At 47.0% G+C, this 19,290-nt stretch overlaps 1 protein-coding gene and 1 pseudogene across 6 annotated transcripts in view; both read right to left on the bottom strand.

The window, feature by feature from the left end:
* plcb4a (phospholipase C, beta 4a) overlaps window positions 1–19,290 on the bottom strand; it is a 510,936-nt gene that overhangs the window by 10,240 nt on the left and 481,406 nt on the right. The window lies entirely within an intron of this gene.
* LOC144504960 (U2 spliceosomal RNA) lies at window positions 17,085–17,286 on the bottom strand (annotated as a pseudogene).

Below are 19,290 nucleotides of genomic sequence, written 5' to 3'. Positions count from 1 at the left end.
GCCAATTAGCCTAACCTCAGTTGTTGGCAAAATTCTAGAATCCATCGTTAAGGATGAGATTTCTAAATTCTTGGAAGTGCAGGGTCGGATTAAGACAAGTCAGCATGGATTTAGTAAGGGGAGGTCGTGCCTGACAAACCTGTTAGAGTTCTTTGAAGAGATAACAAATAGGTTAGACCAAGGAGAGCCAATGGATGTTATCTATCTTGACTTCCAAAAGGCCTTTGACAAGGTGCCTCACGGGAGACTGCTGAGTAAAATAAGGGCCCATGGTATTCGAGGCAAGGTACTAACATGGATTGACGATTGGCTGTCAGACAGAAGGCAGAGAGTTGGGATAAAAGGTTCTTTCTCAGAATGGCAACCGGTGACAAGTGGTGTCCCACAGGGTTCAGTGTTGGGGCCACAGCTGTTCTCTTTATATATTAACGATCTAGATGACGGGACTGGGAGCATTCTGGCCAAGTTTGCCGATGATACAAAGATAGGTGGAGGGGCAGGTAGTATTGAGGAGGTGGGGAGGCTGCAGAAAGATTTAGACAGTTTAGGAGAGTGGTCCAAGAAGTGGCTGATGAAATTCAACGTGGGCAAGTGCGAGGTCGTACACTTTGGAAAAAAGAATAGAGGCATGGACTATTTTCTAAACGGTGACAAAATTCATAATGCTAAAGTGCAAAGGGACTTGGGAGTCCTAGTCCAGGATTCTCTAAAGGTAAACTTGCAGGTTGAGTCCGTAATTAAGAAAGCAAATGTAATGTTGTCATTTATCTCAAGAGGCTTGGAATACAAAAGCAGGGATGTACTTCTGAGGCTTTATAAAGCACTGGTTAGGCCCCATTTGGAGTACTGTGAGCAATTTTGGGCCCCACACCTCAGGAAGGACATACTGGCACTGGAGCGGGTCCAGCGGAGATTCACACGGATGATCCCAGGAATGGTAGGCCTGACATACGATGAACGTCTGAGGATCGTGGGATTATATTCATTGGAGTTTAGGAGGTTGAGGGGAGATCTGATAGAAACTTACAAGATAATGAACGGCTTAGATAGGATGGACGTAGGGAAGTTGTTTCCATTAACAGGGGAGACTAGGACGCGGGGGCACAGCCTTAGAATAAAAGGGAGTCACTTTAGAACAGAGATGAGGAGAAATTTCTTCAGCCAGAGAGTGGTGGGTCTGTGGAATTCATTGCCACAGAGGGCTGTGGAGGCCGAGACGTTGAGCGTCTTCAAGACAGAAATTGATAAATTCTTGATTTCTCGAGGAATTAAGGGCTATGGGGAGAGAGCGGGTAAATGGAGTTGAAATCAACCATGATTGAATGGTGGAGTGGACTCGATGGGCCGAATGGCCTTACTTCCGCTCCTATGTCTTATGGTCTTATGGTCTTATGGTCATCAGTAGACTCTCAATTCCAGATTTTTTTTTGTTGAATTCAAATTCCACCACCTGCCATGATGGGATTTGATCCCGGGTCCCCAGAACATTAACTAAATTCTGGATTAATAATCTAATAATACCACCAGGCCAACGCCTCCCCTCTATTTGCCCCTGAGAAGGTGATGGTGAGCCGCCTTCTTGAATTGCTGCAGTCCATCTGGTGTAGGTACACCCACAGTGGGAGGGAGTTCCAAGATTTTTGACCCAGCGACAATGCAGGAATGGTGATATATTTCCAAGTCAGGATGGTGTGGGGCTTATCACAGAATCCCTACAATGCAGAAGGAGGACATTCAGCCCATCGAGTCTGCACCAACCACAATCCCAACCAGGTCCTATTCCCATAACCCCACATATTTACTCTGCTAATCCCCCTGACACGAGGGTCAATTTAGCATGGCCAATCAACCTAACCTGCACATCTTTGGACTGTGGGAGGAAACCGGAGCACCCGGAGGAAACCCACGCTGACAGGGGGAGAATGTGCAAACTCCACACAGACAATGACCCGAGGCTGGAATTGAACCCGGGTCTCTGGTGCTGTGCTAACTACTGTGCCACCGTCTGGTGGTGGTGTTCCCATGCATGCGTTTGCTGCCCTTGTCCTTCGAAGTGTGAGAGATCGTGGGTTTGGAAGTGTGATGGGTTGCTGCAGTGCGTTTTATACATGGCGCACACTGTAACCTCTATTACTCTAAACTGAGTGACAGAAATTCGCTCAAAGTGAGAGCCTTCCATTAACTCATAATTTAGCAACATCAATTCCCCTGCCATTTCCAGTCTCCAGCTGAAGTATATTATGTTCTCTGCTGGACATAAATTAATAGCGTGTGTGCTTAATGAAGGAGGATGGGAAAGGGAAAGGTTCACAGCAGAAACAACAGATTCACTGATCCCTCCACTTCACACTGCAACTATATTCACACACAAATTGGATCAAACAAAGAATCATTTGCAACACACTGAGGTAGTCTTTCAACTTGGCAATCAGGTATAAAACTGACAGTGCGCATCGCCTCTCCACTGCAGAAACGACACCATTTCTTATTTTCATTAAGCGAATTGTTTGGTTCAGAGAGAGGGATCGCGACGGAATTTCACTTTCAGCTTTATTACAGAACGTAACTAACTCTCCACATTAAAAATAAATCACATATTAACGTATTTCAGTAAGGAGGGGATGACTTGTCTATTCAACCTGTTCAATCATTCTGAGTTTTAGATTTGATTTGATTTATTATTGTCACATCTATTGGGATGCAGTGAAACGCATTGTTTCTTACGTCCTATACTGACACAACATACCGTTCATAAGAGTACATAGGGGAGAAGGAAAGAAGAAAGTGCAGAATCTAGTGTTACAGTCAGAGCTAGGGTGTAGAGAAAGATCAAATGGAGTACATAGGGGTGAAGGAAAGGAAAGAGTGCAGAATGTAGTGTTACAGTCATAGCCAGGGTATAGAGAAAGGTCAACTCAATATAAGGTAGGTCCATTCAAAGGTCTGACGGCAGCAGGGAAGAAGCTGTTCTTGAGTCTGTTGGTACGTGACCTCAGACTTTTGTATCTTTTTCCTGACGGAAGGTGGACGAGAGAATGTCCGGGGTGTGTGGGGTCCTTGATTATGCTGGTTGCTTTTCCCGAGGCAGTGGAAAGTGTAGACGGAGTTGGGCGGCACGGTAGCACAGTGGTTAGCACTGCTGCTTCACAGCTCCAGGGACCTGGGTTCGATTCCTGGCTTGGGTCACTGTCTGTGTGGAGTTTGCACATTCTCCCCGTGTCTGCGTGGGTTTCCTCCGGGTGCTCCGGTTTCCTCCCACAGTCCAAAGATGTGTGGGTTAGGTTGATTGGCCAAGCTAAATTGCCCCTTAGTGTCCCGGGATGCGTAGATTATAAGGATTAATGGGTAAATATGAGGGTTAGAGGGATTAGCAGGTAACTATGTAGGGATACGGGGATAGGGCCTGGGTAGGATTGTTGTCGGTGCAGACTCGATGGGCCGAATGGCCTCTTTCTGCACTGTCGGGTTTCTATGGTTTCAATGGATGGGAGGCCGGTTTGCATGATGGGACTGGGCTGCGTTCACAACCCTTTGTAGTTTCTTGCGGTCTTGGTCGGAGCAGGAGCCACACAGGCTGTGATACATGTAATATCCCCCTTTTTGGTTGCAAGATCTTTCTACCCCTTGAACGTCTCAAACTTTTTGCCTTCTTGGGTCACTGAGAGACATTTCAGGGGACAACCCCCCCCCCCCCCCCCCGCCCTCCCCCCCCCTCCCGCCCAAGCAGATACAAACATTTCGATAAGAATCTCATTAATTTGAATGCATCTCGAACTGTGGTTTAGAATGGAGTTTGCTAACTCTTATGAGTTGGATTGCCGTGATCCAGGCTGTAGCCTGAAAACAACCACTTCTATAGATCACTTATAAAATGTAATAACCCGCAATACTTTTGACTGCCTACTTTTCTTTTGAAACCATTTCAGAAATTTCCGTTTGATGAGCTGTGCTCATTCTGCTCGGTCAACCTTGCTGCAAAGGAAGTCCGATCTGAATTACCTGTTCACTTGCCTCTTTTTGCAGCTATGCCCCTCTGCGTCTTGAGCTCCTTTAGATGGCAAAGCGTCTTACGTTGCCAACTGGCAAGAACCTTTTCAAAACCCTGTGCAAGTCTAGAAAAATCTAGATGCCACCATAGTCCCAGAGGACCCCTCTGAGGGGGAGAGCTGACTGGTGCTGATTTAACCTGAGGTTCACCACACCTCAGGCAAGGTTGAGAAACTTGAGAATACGGGTACGGGAATTGAACCCGCGCTGTTAGCGTCACTTTGCATCACGAACCGGCCGTCCAACCAACGGAGCTTCTAAATCTTCTGTTTTCAAGGGAAGAATGTCTCACAATCCATAATCGCCCTTCAGAGTTCAGTTCCTGGCTTAGTCCACGGTGGCACAGTGGTTAGCACTGCTGCCTCACAGCGCCAGGGACCCAGTAACTTCATTGCAGTGTTAATGTAAGCCTACTTGTAACTAATAAATAAACTACTTTTTAAAAACTACTACTTAAAAAGTTCTGGTGTTAATCTTGCAGCCAATTTCATACAGAGGATCAAACAGTGGTTGGCACTGCTGCCTCAGTGCCGGGGACCCCGGGTTCGATTCCTGGCTTGGGTCACTGTCTGTGTGCAGTTCTCCCCGTGTCTGCGTGGGTTTCCACCGGGTGCTCCGGTTTCCTCCCACAGTCCGAAAGACATGCTGGTTAGGTGCACTGGCCATGCTAAATTCTCCCTCACAGTAAGAAGTCTCACAACACCAGGTTAAAGTCCAACAGGTTTATTTGGAATCACGAGGTTTCGGAGCGCTGCTCCTTCATCAGGGCGGAGTGGCTTCTCCCTCAGTGTACCCGAACAGGCGCCGGAGTGTGGCGACTCGGGGGTTTTCACTGTAATGTCATTGCAGTGTTAAAGTAAGCCTACCTGAGACAACTTTAAATAAACTTTAAACTAGACCAATTGGAGCTGAAAGGTCCATGGAGTACAGAGACCCTAAATCCTGGTCGGAGATGCAAGGGTGTGGGGACTGAAAAAACCCACAAACAATTCATTTGGAGAAACCTTCTGGACAGTCCTCAGCAATGAAAATCCCTTCTGTTAGCTTGTGTCACCCATTGTTCCTGTAGGAGTGATGACCACCATCACTTCCACCTTGCCCTATACTACTGCTCTTTAGGAACCTGCCTAAAATATCGTGTTACTTTGGACCATTTTATCTAGGGCAGATTTTAGCATAAAAAACCATCATCTGTCCATCTGAGCAGCAGTAATTACAGATATTTCCATCAAATAACTCAATTCATATCTAGGTCAGAAAAAAATTTGTAAAAAAAACCTAATGGCTTGTCAAACTAGTACGCAAGTAAATTATATAATGAGGCATTTCAACAAATTATATAAAAGGATAATGATGTGGATTAGAGCTATTGGGTACTCAAATTATTCCTATTTTCACGATGCTATGATTCACTTTACCCATTTCCTTCCTGAGAATAATTTGAAAATATTCCTGTTACCATGGCATAGTGGAATTATTCCGAGAATGAGGTACCAGAGAACAGCGACTATATTTTAAGGTATGTCTTTTAAATGTGAGGATTAACCTAACAGTACAGTTTGTGTTAATATTGTACCTGCTATCTGTTAGGATTTCGGTATATTGGAAAAATCTTTACATTTTGGTTTATAACTTAATAGTACAGATCATTTTCATTTGTATAAATTCCATTGTTTTCACCCAGTCCTGGAATGCAGTGATATTCTGCAATGTGGCTTGCAAACTGAGGCTGTAGTGCTTCCTTGTCATTCGCACTAAAGGTTGGGGAAGCCAATGTACGGGTCACTGAGTAAAGGAATGCAGGGTTGAGTCCTTTGTGCTGCTGAGCTTACCCAAGAATCCAGAGGGCAAGAGAAGAGTGGACAGACCAGCACGGAACGGCTCAGGACATTCAGATGAAGAGCTAAGGTAAGGGGAGAGAATGGGGAAAATTCCTAATTTAATGGTCCAGAGATGTGTGGGTTAGGTTGATTGGCCGTGCTAAATTGACCCTAGTGTCAGGAGGATTAGCGGGGTAAATGAGGGTTATGGGAATAGGGTCGGACTGTGGTCAGTACGGACTCGCTGGGCCGAATGGCCGCCTTCCGTACTGTAGGGATTCTATGATTCTATTTTAGTAGAAGAAAGCAATCACTCACGAGTGGCATACGGTGGCACAGTGGTTAGCACTGCTGCCTCACAGCGCCAGAGACCCGGGTTCGATTCCCGGCTTGGCTCACTGTCTGTGCGGAGTCTGCATGTTCTCCCCGTGTCTGCGTGGGTTTCCTCCGGGTGCTCCGGTTTCCTCCCACAGTCCGGAAGACGTGCTGGTTAGGATGCATTGGCCGTGCTAAATTCTCCGAGTGTACCCGAACAGACGCCGGAGTGTGGCGACACAGTAACTTCATTGCAGTGTTAATGTAAGCCTACTTGTGACATTAATAAAAAAAATAATGATAGAAAGCATTGAAATAACTGCCTGCATAGTACTTGTCATGATGCTGGTTAAAAGGGCTACCCAGTACATATTTCACATATTTTGCCATGCAAGTGTCTACAAATGAAAATGCCGGTTTGCTGTTTGACTAATTTACAAGTGTGCCAGGATGATAGCAATGGAGCCAAGCTCCTGAATGATTTAATTACCATGGACAGCAGCGAGAACAACTGCTGAGACTGTTTAAGGTGACATTTCTGTTGGGGTTTTCCCCGAACTTCCGTTACTGCCTTGGGTGCACGTCCATCCACGGCCACTACTCCAGGAGTTCCGCTAACCTGCTGTCAAGATTACGGTGGAAATGTACCTCGCCATGTTTTTGCACATGGACTGCGTTGTCACGGGCAGTTTAAACATTTTTTTTTTTACACGATGGTTAATTGTTTTAACAGAGTAAACCGCCTCGAGGAAACTGAATCAAGCTACGTTGAAGGATTAATAGCTGTCACTTGTTTGTCACAGAGCTAGCTGAGAGCGGTAATAAATTGTATTGGCGCAGTGCATTAAAAAACATTCCTAATGCGTTTAATCAGTGCTAATCTGTTTACAACACTGCGATACAATTAACCTTACATCAAATAGACTATGTGGACAGTAAGGCAATGCTGCAATTTGTATTTTCAAGAGGTGGAAGTCTCTGACTTTAACATGACTGTTAAGTTTTTTTTTGTTACAGCTAGGGGTGGGTTTGGAAAGCACTGAGGCTGTTGTGTGTGAGTAAGATGATACATGATTTACTGCCTGAGGTAAACACATAAACTGGCATTTGATTGATTGTTCGTGATTTGAGAGATTATGTGGGTGAATAGCACAGGGTGATTTAATGCTCAGATGACTGTACGGAAGAGAGGGAGTGGGTGGTTGCATCCAAATGTATAATTGCGAGGTCTAATTTTCAGCTTTTTTAATGGAACGCAATCTCCACCTCCTCCCGAATGCTGAACGGGGGCCTTACCTTTCCAATTGCTTACATAAGAACCATAATGGCACTTCTAACTAATTCACTGTACGCGATGCATTTTGGAAGGATGTGATAAGGGCACTGTATAAAGGCGAAAATATTCGACAGGGCTCTTTAAGGCTCATCATGATCACACTCGGCCGCATTTTCGATTCCCAACATTGCCATTCAGCCCATCGAGCCCACACCGACAACAATCTGACCCAGGCACGATCCCCACAGCCCCATGCATTTACTCCGACACTAAGGGGCAATTTAGCATGGCCAATCAACCTAACCTGCACGTCTTTGGAGTGTGGGAGGAAACCGGAGCAGCCGGAGGAAACCCACGCAGACACGGGGAGAATGTGCCAACTCCGCACGGACAGTGACCCAAGCCGGGAATCGAACCGGTTCCCTGACGCTGTGAGACAGCAGTGCTAACCCACTGTGCCGCAGCAGGGAGGGCTCAAGTGAGCATAGCTATTGGGCTGTAACCTCCGAGCTTTAGGTCAGCGTATCTGGGGGAGGATGTACCCCAAAGAATCCTCCTGCCCCCCCCAATGCCCCTCAGAGGTTTCCAGGTAAGGCTTGCACAGAAATTACACCAAAAGTACAAACTTCCGATGGGTGATTACCCTGCACTTGGAACCATCTTGAAAATGTCATTGAGACCCTTAAATCCAACACTTGGATAGTTTTGACTGTCTTACATCAGGAGTTACCCAGGAAGATTTAACAGAATTAAAACCACTTTTAGCTTCTAGATAACTATTGACACATACTTACTGCCACCTCCCCCCAACATGGGACTCCTCCCACATCCCAAACCCAGGGGGGACTCCCCCACACCCTGATTACCCACTCCCAGGGGACTATCCCACCCTCTTAATTACCGACCACCCACCCCCGCCCGGCAACAGGGTTCATCCTCAACTAACACCCTCCTGCCCCCGCCAGAGGTAGTAGTAGAGGCGGGTACAATTTTGTCTTTTAAAAAGCATTTAGACAGTTACATAAGTAAGATGGGTATAGAGGGATATGGGCCAAATGCGGGCAATTGGGATTAGCTTCGTGGTAAAAACTGGGCGGCATGGACAAGTTGGGCCAAAGGGCCTGTTTCTATGCTGTAAACCTCTATGAATATGACCTGGCTCAATCTCCCCTACCCCCGCACCCCGACGCCCCTTTGGGAACCTGACCACCCCCTATCCACCTTGCCAGTTCAATGCCCAAGACGCTCACTGACAAAGACCTGCTAATTTTCTGCAAAAGTCTGAAGTCCAAAGGTGCCCTGTCACTGTCCTGCTCTCAAGTGTTGCAAGCTCCCCACAAATGAACTTGGATATCGATGTGTTTCCCCAACAGCATTCTCCGAAAGGTGCCTCGAGCTCTACGGAGGAATTCTCCCATCCGATGGCAAGGTCCCGTGGCAGTGGGGTGGGAACGTGGAGCGTTCCCCGCTGCAGAGGCCGGCGGGGAAGCATGCCAAATCGACGGGCCGCCACCTAATTGATTATGCAACTTGGGCGTTCTGCACCACACTCTGTGGCGGGGAAGGCCTGATGGCGCGCAATCCGCCATCATATCCTGCCGCCATATTGAAAAGGCTCCCAACACCGCCGACCCATGATTGAGGAGAGAAGGTGGACTTCCCGAAAATGGAGGTGGATCTCCAGGAACATTCTGAGGCTGGAAGACGGACCTCACTGAGAACGAAGATGGGACCTCGGGAATAATTCTTGGAACCCCCCCCAGGACACCGGATCTGCAAGGTCTTCCTGCAGATGTTTCCCACCCTCCCCACCCATTGCTGTGGTGTTCCGGGGTCCTGGGTAGCCGTCACCCAGCCATTGTTCAGGTGAGCCCTGACATTTGCATGGCACGTTGTCCCTGACGTGTTCCACGCCAGGGTATTTGCCCGCTGGCACTGCAGAGAGTTGGGGGTGGCTGGTTATGCCTTCATCTGCATCCCATTAGCAGAATGCAAATGAAGTTCATACATGGGTGTCCCAGTCCAACCATGGCGGGCATCGGTGGAAGATCTCGCTGTAAATTTGCACTGGCATAAAATCAATATTTGGGTCTCTGATGTATTCTCACCCCCTTCCCCATCGCTCACCACTCAACCCGCTGGCGGGGACTTGGGGGAATTCCATCCCCAGTCTCCCAAAGGAAACAATTTTTCTCTGACAGCGACAATTAGTGCCCAACTCACGTGTGAAACTCCTCCATATGCCGGTATTGGGGGGTGATTTACAGAATGAAGCTTAGTACCACTCTCCGTAGAGACCTGTCGCTATTCCTCCCAGTTCACTGATTCATAGAATCTTAGAGTGCAGAAGGAGGCTATTCGGCCTATCGAGTCTGCACTGACCACGATCTCACCCAGGCCCTATCCCCATAACCCCATGCATTTACCCGAACTATTCCTCCCATATTAAGGGGCCAATCCACCTAACCCACACATCCTTGGATTGTGGGAGGAAACCGGAGCCCCCGGAGGAAACCCTTGCAGACACGGGGAGAACGTGCACACTCCGCACAGACAGTGACCCAAGCCGGGAAACAAACCTGGGCCCCTGGCGCTCTGAGGCAGCAGTGCTAACCACTGTGCCACCGAGCCGTCCCAGATTCCTTCCAGTTCACAGTTTGCTAAGTGCAAATTAGCTGCTGCATTTTCTACGCTGTCTTTTCCTAAAGCTTAGACCATCCACCCAATCATTATCCCATTCCATAAGGTGAGCAGTACCTTTTATTCTATTTTTTCATGGGATGTAGATGTCGCTGGATAAGCCAACATTTGTTCCCCAGTGGCTTGCTCGGGGCACTTAAAAGTCAACCACATTGCTGTGGCTCTGGAGTCACATGTAGGCCAGACCAGGTAAGGATGGCAGATTTCCTTCCCTCAAGGACATTAGTGAACCAGATGTGGTTTTATGAGAATCGAGGCTAGTTGTCATGGTCACATCTCCTCAGATCAGCTTTATATTCCAGAGTTGTTAATGAAATTTAAATTCCATCATGGAACATCATCAGCTCAATGAATGGCAGAACAGGCCCAAGGGTGAAAATGGGCTATTATAGAATCATAGAATCATAGAAACCCTACAGTACAGAAAGAGGCCATTCGGCCCATCGAGTCTGCACCGACCACAATCCCACCCAGGCCCTACCCCCATATCCCAACATATTTTACCCGCTAATCCCTCTAATCTACACATCCCAGGACACTAAGGGGCAATTTTAGCATGGCCAATCAACCTAACCTGCACATCTTTGGACTGTGGGAGGAAACCGGAGCACCCGGAGGAAACCCACGCAGACACAAGGAGAATGTGCAAACTCCACACAGACAGTGACCCAAGCCGGGAATCGAACCCAGGACCCTGGAGCTGTGAAGCAGCAGTGCTAACCACTGTGCTACCGTGCCGCCCAATTCTTGTTCCGATGTTCCTGTAGAGATGTTTCATTTTGCTATGATGGATCTCCAGGAACATTCTGAGGCTGGAAGATGGACCTCCTGAGAATGAAGATAGGACTCCGGGAATAACTCCTGGACCCCCCCCCATCCCCCCCACCGCTCTCCCCCCCCCCCCCCACAGCCCCCCATCACCCGACACCGAATCTAGAAGGTCCCCCTGCAGATTCTCCCCCAATGCGGCATTGACTCTTCTCATTTTGAACGCTAAGATAGAAACATCAGTGAATCTGGAGCAGAAACAGAGGCTTTGGGCTTATGAAGAGAATGAAATTGGAACATTTAGCCCAATATCTCCATTTTATGTTCTTTTTGGAATTTGATATGCATTATATATCTGGTTTGCACATGGCAGTAACATTTTCTGGAGGTTATCCCTCTCTGTACTTAAAGGTCTGTTTAAAATGAGCTGGGGTCTCATTGATTTCGTAATCCTAACTCATCCATTTTTGACGTGCAGAGTGCAGAGAGAAGCCATGGGGAGACGATGGCTCCCCATGGTATTATCGCCAGACCATGAATCCAGAAACTCCAGCTAATGTTCTGTGGACCCGGGTTCGAATCCCACCACGGCAAATGGTGGAATTTGAATTCAATAAAAAATATCTGGAATTAAGAATCTACTGATGACCATGAAACCATTGTCGATTGTCAGAAAAAACCATCCGGTTCACTGATGTCATAGAAAGATAGAATCCCTACAGTACAGGAGGAGGCCATTCGACCCATCGAGTCTGCACCGACCACAATCCCACCCAGACCCTATTCCTGGAAACTTACACATTTACCCTGCTAATCCTCCTGACACTAAGGAGCAATTTAGCATGGCCAATCAACCTAGCTTACACATCTTTGGGCTGCGGGAGGAAACCCACGTAGACACGGGGAGAATGTTCAATCTCCACACAGACAGTGACCCGAGGCCGGAACTGAACTTGGGACCCTGGCACTCTGAGGCAGCTGCGCTAACCACTGTGCCACATGCCACCCTAATGTCCTTTAGGGAAGGAAATCTGCTGACCTTACCTGGCCTGGCCTACATGTGACTCCAGAGCCACAGCAATGTGGTTGACACTCAACTGCCCTGTGAACAAGGGCAATTAGGGATGAGAAATAAATGACTCTCAACAGCCCTTGGACAACTAAGGATGGGCAATAAATGCTGGCCAGCCAGCCACGTCCTTGTCCCATGAGTGAATTAAAAAAATACTAACATCAGGGGGCAAATTTTCCTGTTCCACCCACCACGGGAATCGTAGTGGGTGAGGGGCGGACCATGGAAAGGTCCGTTGACCTTGGGTGGGATTTTCCGGTTTCGGGGCGAGTGTGGCCGGAAAATCCCGCCTCAGGTGTCTGAATTCTGATGTGAGGGCTTGATATTTTTTCGGCCTGGCTAAAAGAATGGTGAGTTTGCAGAGATTTGTCGTTTGTTCCCCCTCACACCTGTGACATGAATTGCTTACTTAAAGTGACACAAACCTCGCTTTGTGTAGTTTTTAAGGCCGTTGCAAAGAAAACAAGAATGGTTTTGACTGAAAATCAGTTGAAAAAGATAATTTGAAACAACACCATCTGTGTGCACAAAACTATGCAGCAAATTTGCAGAATACAATCACAAATCATGAAATAGAAGCAATGGCGAACTCCAAACGACTATGATGAAAATACGAGTGATAATTATGGTACCATGGTAACTGGCATCCAATGAAATGACTCAAATGAATTAACAAATATAATCCTATTTTCCATCTGCATTGTAGCAGATCTCAACCTCCTACAACAAGTGCCACAGAAATATTATTGTCTGAATATCTATCACAGTTATAAATTAAAGGGAACTTTGCATCAGAGTTAATTTACCCTGAAATTAGCAGAGTCTTCGGGGTATAGATTACAAAAGCAGGGAAGCCATTTCGGAGTTGTATTGAACTTTGGTGAGGCCACAGCTGGAGTACTGTGTATAGTTCTGGTTACCACATTATAGGAAGGGTGTGATCGCACTGGAAGGGGTGCAGATGAGATTCACCAGGATGCTGCCTGGGATGGAACATTTAAGTTATAAAGAGAGGTTGGATAGACTTGGGCTGTTTTCTCTGGAGCAGAGAAGACTGAGGGGAGATCTGATTGAGGTGTACAAGATTATGGAGAGGGTGGATAGGGAGCAGCTGTTCCCCTTAGTTGAAGGGTCGGTGACAAGGGGACACAAGTTGAGAGTGAGGGTTGGGAGGTTTGGGGGGATTTGAGGAAAAACATTTTTACCCAGAGGGTGGTGAGGGTCTGGAATGCGCTGCCTGGGAGGGTGGTGGAGGCGGGATGCCTCACATCCTTTAAAAAGTATCTGAATGAGCACTTGGCACGCCATAACATTCAAGGCATTCACGGGCCAAGTGCTGGCAAGTGGGATTAGGTGGGCAGGTCGGGACCTTTATTGCCTTGGTGCAGATTTGATGAGTTGAAGAGCCTCTTCTACACTGTAGTATCCTGTGATTCAGATTAGATGAGGAGAGAAACTGCAAATATTTTATACTAATAACATGCTAGGTTTAATTCCATTGTTCAGGCCTCAGATCAATGTCCAGAAACCAAGACAAAGGCTTGTCCTGACTCATTCTGTGAACCAACAGAGTACACCTGAGGTCAACTTGCAGGGAGCTCAGATCTACAGAATTATTATACAGGGCTCCACTGCTCGGAATATCTCCAGAAAGAGATAAGACATTGCTGTTCATGCCTTAACTCGCACCAAGTCCCGGTCCCCTGATACCCCTCCATTTTCATGGACCTACATTGTTTTCCAGTCAAGCTGCATCCGATCTCGGAATTCTCACATCCTTGTTTTCAAATCTCTTTATTGCTCCCGATAAATGTGGGCGCAAAGCGAAGGACGGCGAGCACATTCCAATGATCATTCTCAAAGCAAAACAGATCTCGTTTAAATCGACCTTGTTGTGAGCCTAGAATACACCCACCTCTTTTCCTAAGGGCAAACTCAACCGATTCACGGGGGGGGAACATGGGGCGGCACGGTGGCACAGTGGTTAGCACTGCTGCCTCACAGCGCCAGGGGTCTGGGTTCAAATCCGGCCTTGGGTCACTGTCTGTGTGGAGTTTGCACGTTCTCCCCGTGTCTGCGTGGGTTTCCTCCGGGTGCTCCGGTTTCCTTCCACACTCTAAAGATGTGCGAATTAGGTGGATTGGCCGTGCTAAGTTGACCCTACTGTCAGGGGAATTAGCAGGGGTTGCGGGAATAGGGCCTGGGTGGGATTGTGGTCAGTGCAAACTCGATGGGCTGAATGGCCTCCTTCTGCACTGTAGGGATTCTATATAACAAATGGTCAGTAAAATAAATGCTCCGGTTTTCTCCCACACTCCAAAGATGTGCGGGTTAGGTTGATTGGCCGTGCTAAATTGCCCCTTAATGTACGTACACACACACACACACACACACACATAGGGGACAGCTGCCAGAAGAAACACAGTGTGACTGGACACATTGTTTTGAGGTTCATTGGGGACTAACAGGATAAATATGTGGGATTACGGGGATAGGGCCTGGTTGGGATTGTGATTGGTGCAGACTCGATGGGTTGAATGGCCTCCTTTTCGCACTGTAAGGATTCTTAAAAACAAGGACAGGCGTCACTAAAATACCTTCCAATATCAAAATGAAAATATCTGCCCTGGACATTCCTTGAGCCTGAGTTTAAGGTGCAGGGAATATGTGGAAATCTGATGACAATGAGCTCTGGTGGATTTGCCAACACCCCCCTTGGTGCCCATTCCACTCTGGCATCACACAGGGCAGGGCTTGATGAGTGAATGGCTGGAATTTTACCGCCCCATCTGCCACAGGAATCGGAGCGGGCAAGGGGCGGACAATGGAAAGATTCATTGACCTCGGATGGGATTTTGCGGCTTTGGGACGAGCGAGACCGTAATATCCCGCCCAATGTCTTTCAATGGCACCAAACCTTCTTGGCTTGTCAGTTATTGAAGCATTTACCATCCAGGATTACACAGTTTGTTCAATAAACAGCTTAGACTACTGGACTGGTGCAAATATTTTGACAGGAGGTAAATCTAAAAGTCCTCACAAATTTCTACCCACAAACTAAATGAACAATTTTATCCCATCTCAAATCTCCCCTGAGATATACAGACGCAGAAAATATCTACTTCTGTCAAAAGCATGTTTTCCAGGACCATAGTCTCAAACAGAAATTTCTGTGGGGCGCACAGAATCTCAAAACAATGTATCCAGTCGCACTGTGTTTCTTCTGGCAGTTGTCCCCTACGTGTGTACATGTGTGTGTGTACGTGTGTGTGTGTACGTGTATGTGTGTACGTGTGTGCACATTTGTGTGTACGTGTACGTGTGTGTACGTGTGTGTGTGTGGAGTGAAGGAACTCTCAATCGGTGACTCCATAAGGCATTTAAACAGAACATATGCAGGAGCCACCTTGGAGCATGAGACATCCTAGAATCATACAATCCCTACAGTGCAGAAGGAGGCCATTCGGCCCATCCAGTCTGCACCAACTACAATCCCACCCAGGCCCTATTCCCACAACCCCACATATTTACCCTGCTAATCCCCCTGACACTTGGGTCAATTTAGCATGGTCAACCTAACCAGCATGACTTTCGAACTGCAGGAGGAAACCGGAGCACCCGGAGGAAACCCACGCAGACATGGGGAGAACGTGCAGGCTCCGCACAGACAGTGACCCGAGGCCGGGAATTGAACCTGGGTCCCTGGCGCTGTGAGGCAGCAGTGCTAACCACTGTGCCACCGTGCTGCCCACGGTTCTATTAAGAACAAGTAGATCTCCTCAGGACCCTCCTCATTGTTAACATCGCAGGAGCTTCCTCACGCTTTGAAGCTCAAAATCTTGGGGTGCATTGGCCTTGCTAAATCCTCCCTCAGTGTACCCAAACAGGCGCTGGAGTGTGGCGACTCGGGGATTTTCACAGTAACTTCATTGCAATGTTAATGTCAGCCTACTTGTGACACTAATAAATAAACTTTGAACTTAGAGGAATAATATAATAAAGTGTTGCATCACCTGAAATCTTTCTCTGCAAGTTGCTGCCAGGAATAGGGGTAAGGTTTATAGATAGAATGCTTTTTTCCCCCCACATTTCTGAGCAAACCTTCTTAAATTCTTTGTGATGCATTTATTTATTTTCCCTCAGTAATGTTAAAGAGAAGGGCACAAACCAAAGTATCAAAAATATCAGAATATTGAAGGTGTTATTTATCAACTGTAAATTATATCCACATCTAATATTTTCAGAGAACTAAATTCTTAACTGCAAACCAATGCAGAATTGGTTTGCACAATTCTACTGTCTCAAGAGCGAATCTGTGAGGGGTTAATACTTGATTAAAGCTTATTTCATTCTACTGTGCAGTTTCTCGGGGACTGTGTAATGGGGCAGAGAGGTAACCTTCAAATGTGAAATAAAAATGCTGGAAAAACTCAGCGGGTCTGTCGGCATCTGTCGAGAGAGAAACAGAGTTAAGAGTCTGTGTGACTCTTCTTCAGAGCTGAAGAGAGATAGAAGTGTGATGAGTTTCTCTGTTATTGAAGAAAGGGGCTGAAGCCAGCAGAGGGAAACATGAGATCGGGGGTAGTTTGGAGCTGAGAAGAGATTAAATGATAAAGATGTCATGGACACAAGACAAAGGGGTGGCACGGTGGCACAGTGGTTAGCATTGCTGCCTCACAGTGCCAGGGACCCGGGTTCGATTCCTAACTTGGGCGACTGACTGTGTGGAGTTTGCACCTTCTCCCCGTGTCTGTGTGGGTTTCCTGCTGTTGCTCCGGTTTCCTCCCACAGCCCAAAAGGAGTGTTGGTTCGGTGCACTGGCCATGTTACATTCACCTCACCTCAATTCTGTGATGTGAAGATGCCGGCATTGGACTGGGGTGGGCACAATAAGATGTCTCACGACACCTGGTTAAAGTCCAACAGGTTTATGGGCTTTCAGAGCGCTGCTCCTTTTTAAAAAAATACTTTTCCAATTCAATCAAATCAAGTCCAATTCAGAGTCCCAACAAGTTGAGACATTTCCGATCCAGGCTGGCAAGACAGGGCAAGCGACCAAATTACCCTGTCCTGGGCCTGATCTACATGAGCCAAGCTGATTGGAGGAGGGAAAGCAATTCCTCCTCCAAGACTTGATCTCATTTGCATCTTAGCCAAAAGGCCGAGATACCGCTTTTAAAAATTGCTTCATATGAAACATATGAAACTTAATTGCAACCCAATGACCTCAACCAAGTGCAGCATCCGCATAACTACACTTGATCTTAGCCAAAAGGCCGAGAAGCGATCATCAGGTGAGTGGGCACTCACACACTCATTCACCTGATGAAGGAGTAGCGCTCTGAAAGCTCATGATACCAAATAAACCTGTTGGACTTTAACTTGGTGTTGTGAGACTACTTACTAGAATTCTGTACCACATTAAGGTCAATGTTTCATAAGCCCAAAACAAATTCTGTTGCATGTGAATACTGATACTGTGCCTGGTTTCTCCACAGTTTAGGGATATACTAATTTAATAAATAATATTATAAAACATGTAAAAATGTTGGCCGGAATTTTCTGGTCATTCACAGATTCTCTGGTCCTGCCGGCAGTGCACCCCCGTCCGTGGGTTTCCCACTGGTGTGGGGGTGACATCAATGGGAATTCCCATTGACAGCGGAGCGACCAGAGAATCCCGCTGCCAGCAAACAGCGCGCCACCTCCTGTCGGTGGGAAACACGTGGCTGGGAGACCGGAGAGACTCACCGAACGGCTTTTGTTTGGAAAAGAACGGGCATTTTAAACAATTCTCATTTGAACAAGTCCCACATATGTGGTTTGGAATTGCAATTGTGTCTTATTAACTCGTTGTTTCATCTGACCTTTCACCTTGCCAGGTGAGTCAGTTGGATAAGTAGCTAAGAGTTTGGGGTAGCGAACATGGCCTTGTGTGCAAACGTCAAGTATTGTCAATCAGCTGATAAGAGGACAGGTGAAACTGGTCAGGTGTCGATTGTGCAAAATGAACCCAATTGATCTTAACCAGCCCCACATCACTCTTTTCGGTAAACCAATTGAACTAAACGAAACCAAACTCAGGGACAAAGCAAGAAGGGCAGCCCGCAAGAAAGAAAGTGACCGCCCGAAACAAAATGCAAAGCAGAAAGGAAACTTAAAACATTCAATCAAAATGTGATTGAAGAGGTGGATAATACAGCCCCAGTCCCTGCGGTGCCCAATGAGCACGGAAGGCCTCAATGGTGCCCACGGACACCGCACGCTCCCTTCTCCATGGCCACCCAGCCGTGAATATAGTTGCATTAGATCAGCCCTACACCCCTGCCTACAAACACGGGGGAGGGGTGTAAATTCCGGCCCTTGTTTGCACGAATGTCTTTTTTATTTGTGAATGTGGTTTTCAAATCTGGTTGAAGCAATGGGGATAACTCGCAACCTTGCTGGCCGGTAGTGATCTGCCAGAGCGCGTCAACTGCTCATTGTGGAGCCCCTTCACCAACTTGTGTCCGCGGGAGCAGGTTGGTAAAGGGTCGGCAACTCTCTTTACTAAGTTACTACCTGGGCAGCAAAGGTAAAAGTGACCCCCAATCATCGAATCACAAGGGACATAAGAAAGGCATTTGGCGTTTTGTATCTGTCCTGACATATTGAACGAGCTACGTGCCTTTAACAATGATTGATTACTTTGCCCAGTACTTAATGCATTTTATTACAAAGCTGTAGCTTGACTATTATTGTGAAAACTCCACAAATTCTAACCCCCTGCAACACACCAAATACTTCCCAAAGCTCATGGACGGGATTCTACGGCCTTGCTCGGGCAAGACCGGAAATTCCCACCCAAGGTCAATGGGCATTTCTGTTGTCCGCCCCTTGCCAGCTCCGATTCTGTGATGGGCCGGGCGGTAGAACTCTGACGCAGCTATCCATCTTTGTACAGGGCATTGGTGAGGCCACATCCGGAGTACTGTGTACAGCATTAGTTTCCTTGTTTAACGGAAGATGTTAAATACTTTAGGAGGTCAGAGAAGATTTACCAGATTATTAGGAACATAGGTACAGGTGTAGGCCATTCAGCCTGGCAAACCTTCTCCGTCCTTCAACATGATCCTGGCTGATTGGACACTTTAGTGCCTTTTACCCAAACTATTACTTGTGACACTAATAAATAAACTTTCCTTTATCCCCATAACCCTTTACGTTATAATACCAGGAATGGGCGGGGTATCTTATGAGGAAAGATTGGACAGGGTATGTTTGTATCCACTGGAGTTTAGAAGAGTAAGAAG

This window comes from Mustelus asterias, chromosome 15 (assembly GCF_964213995.1).
Source record: "Mustelus asterias chromosome 15, sMusAst1.hap1.1, whole genome shotgun sequence".
Taxonomy (NCBI): domain Eukaryota; kingdom Metazoa; phylum Chordata; class Chondrichthyes; order Carcharhiniformes; family Triakidae; genus Mustelus; species Mustelus asterias.
This window is presented reverse-complemented; position numbering and strand designations above follow the sequence as displayed.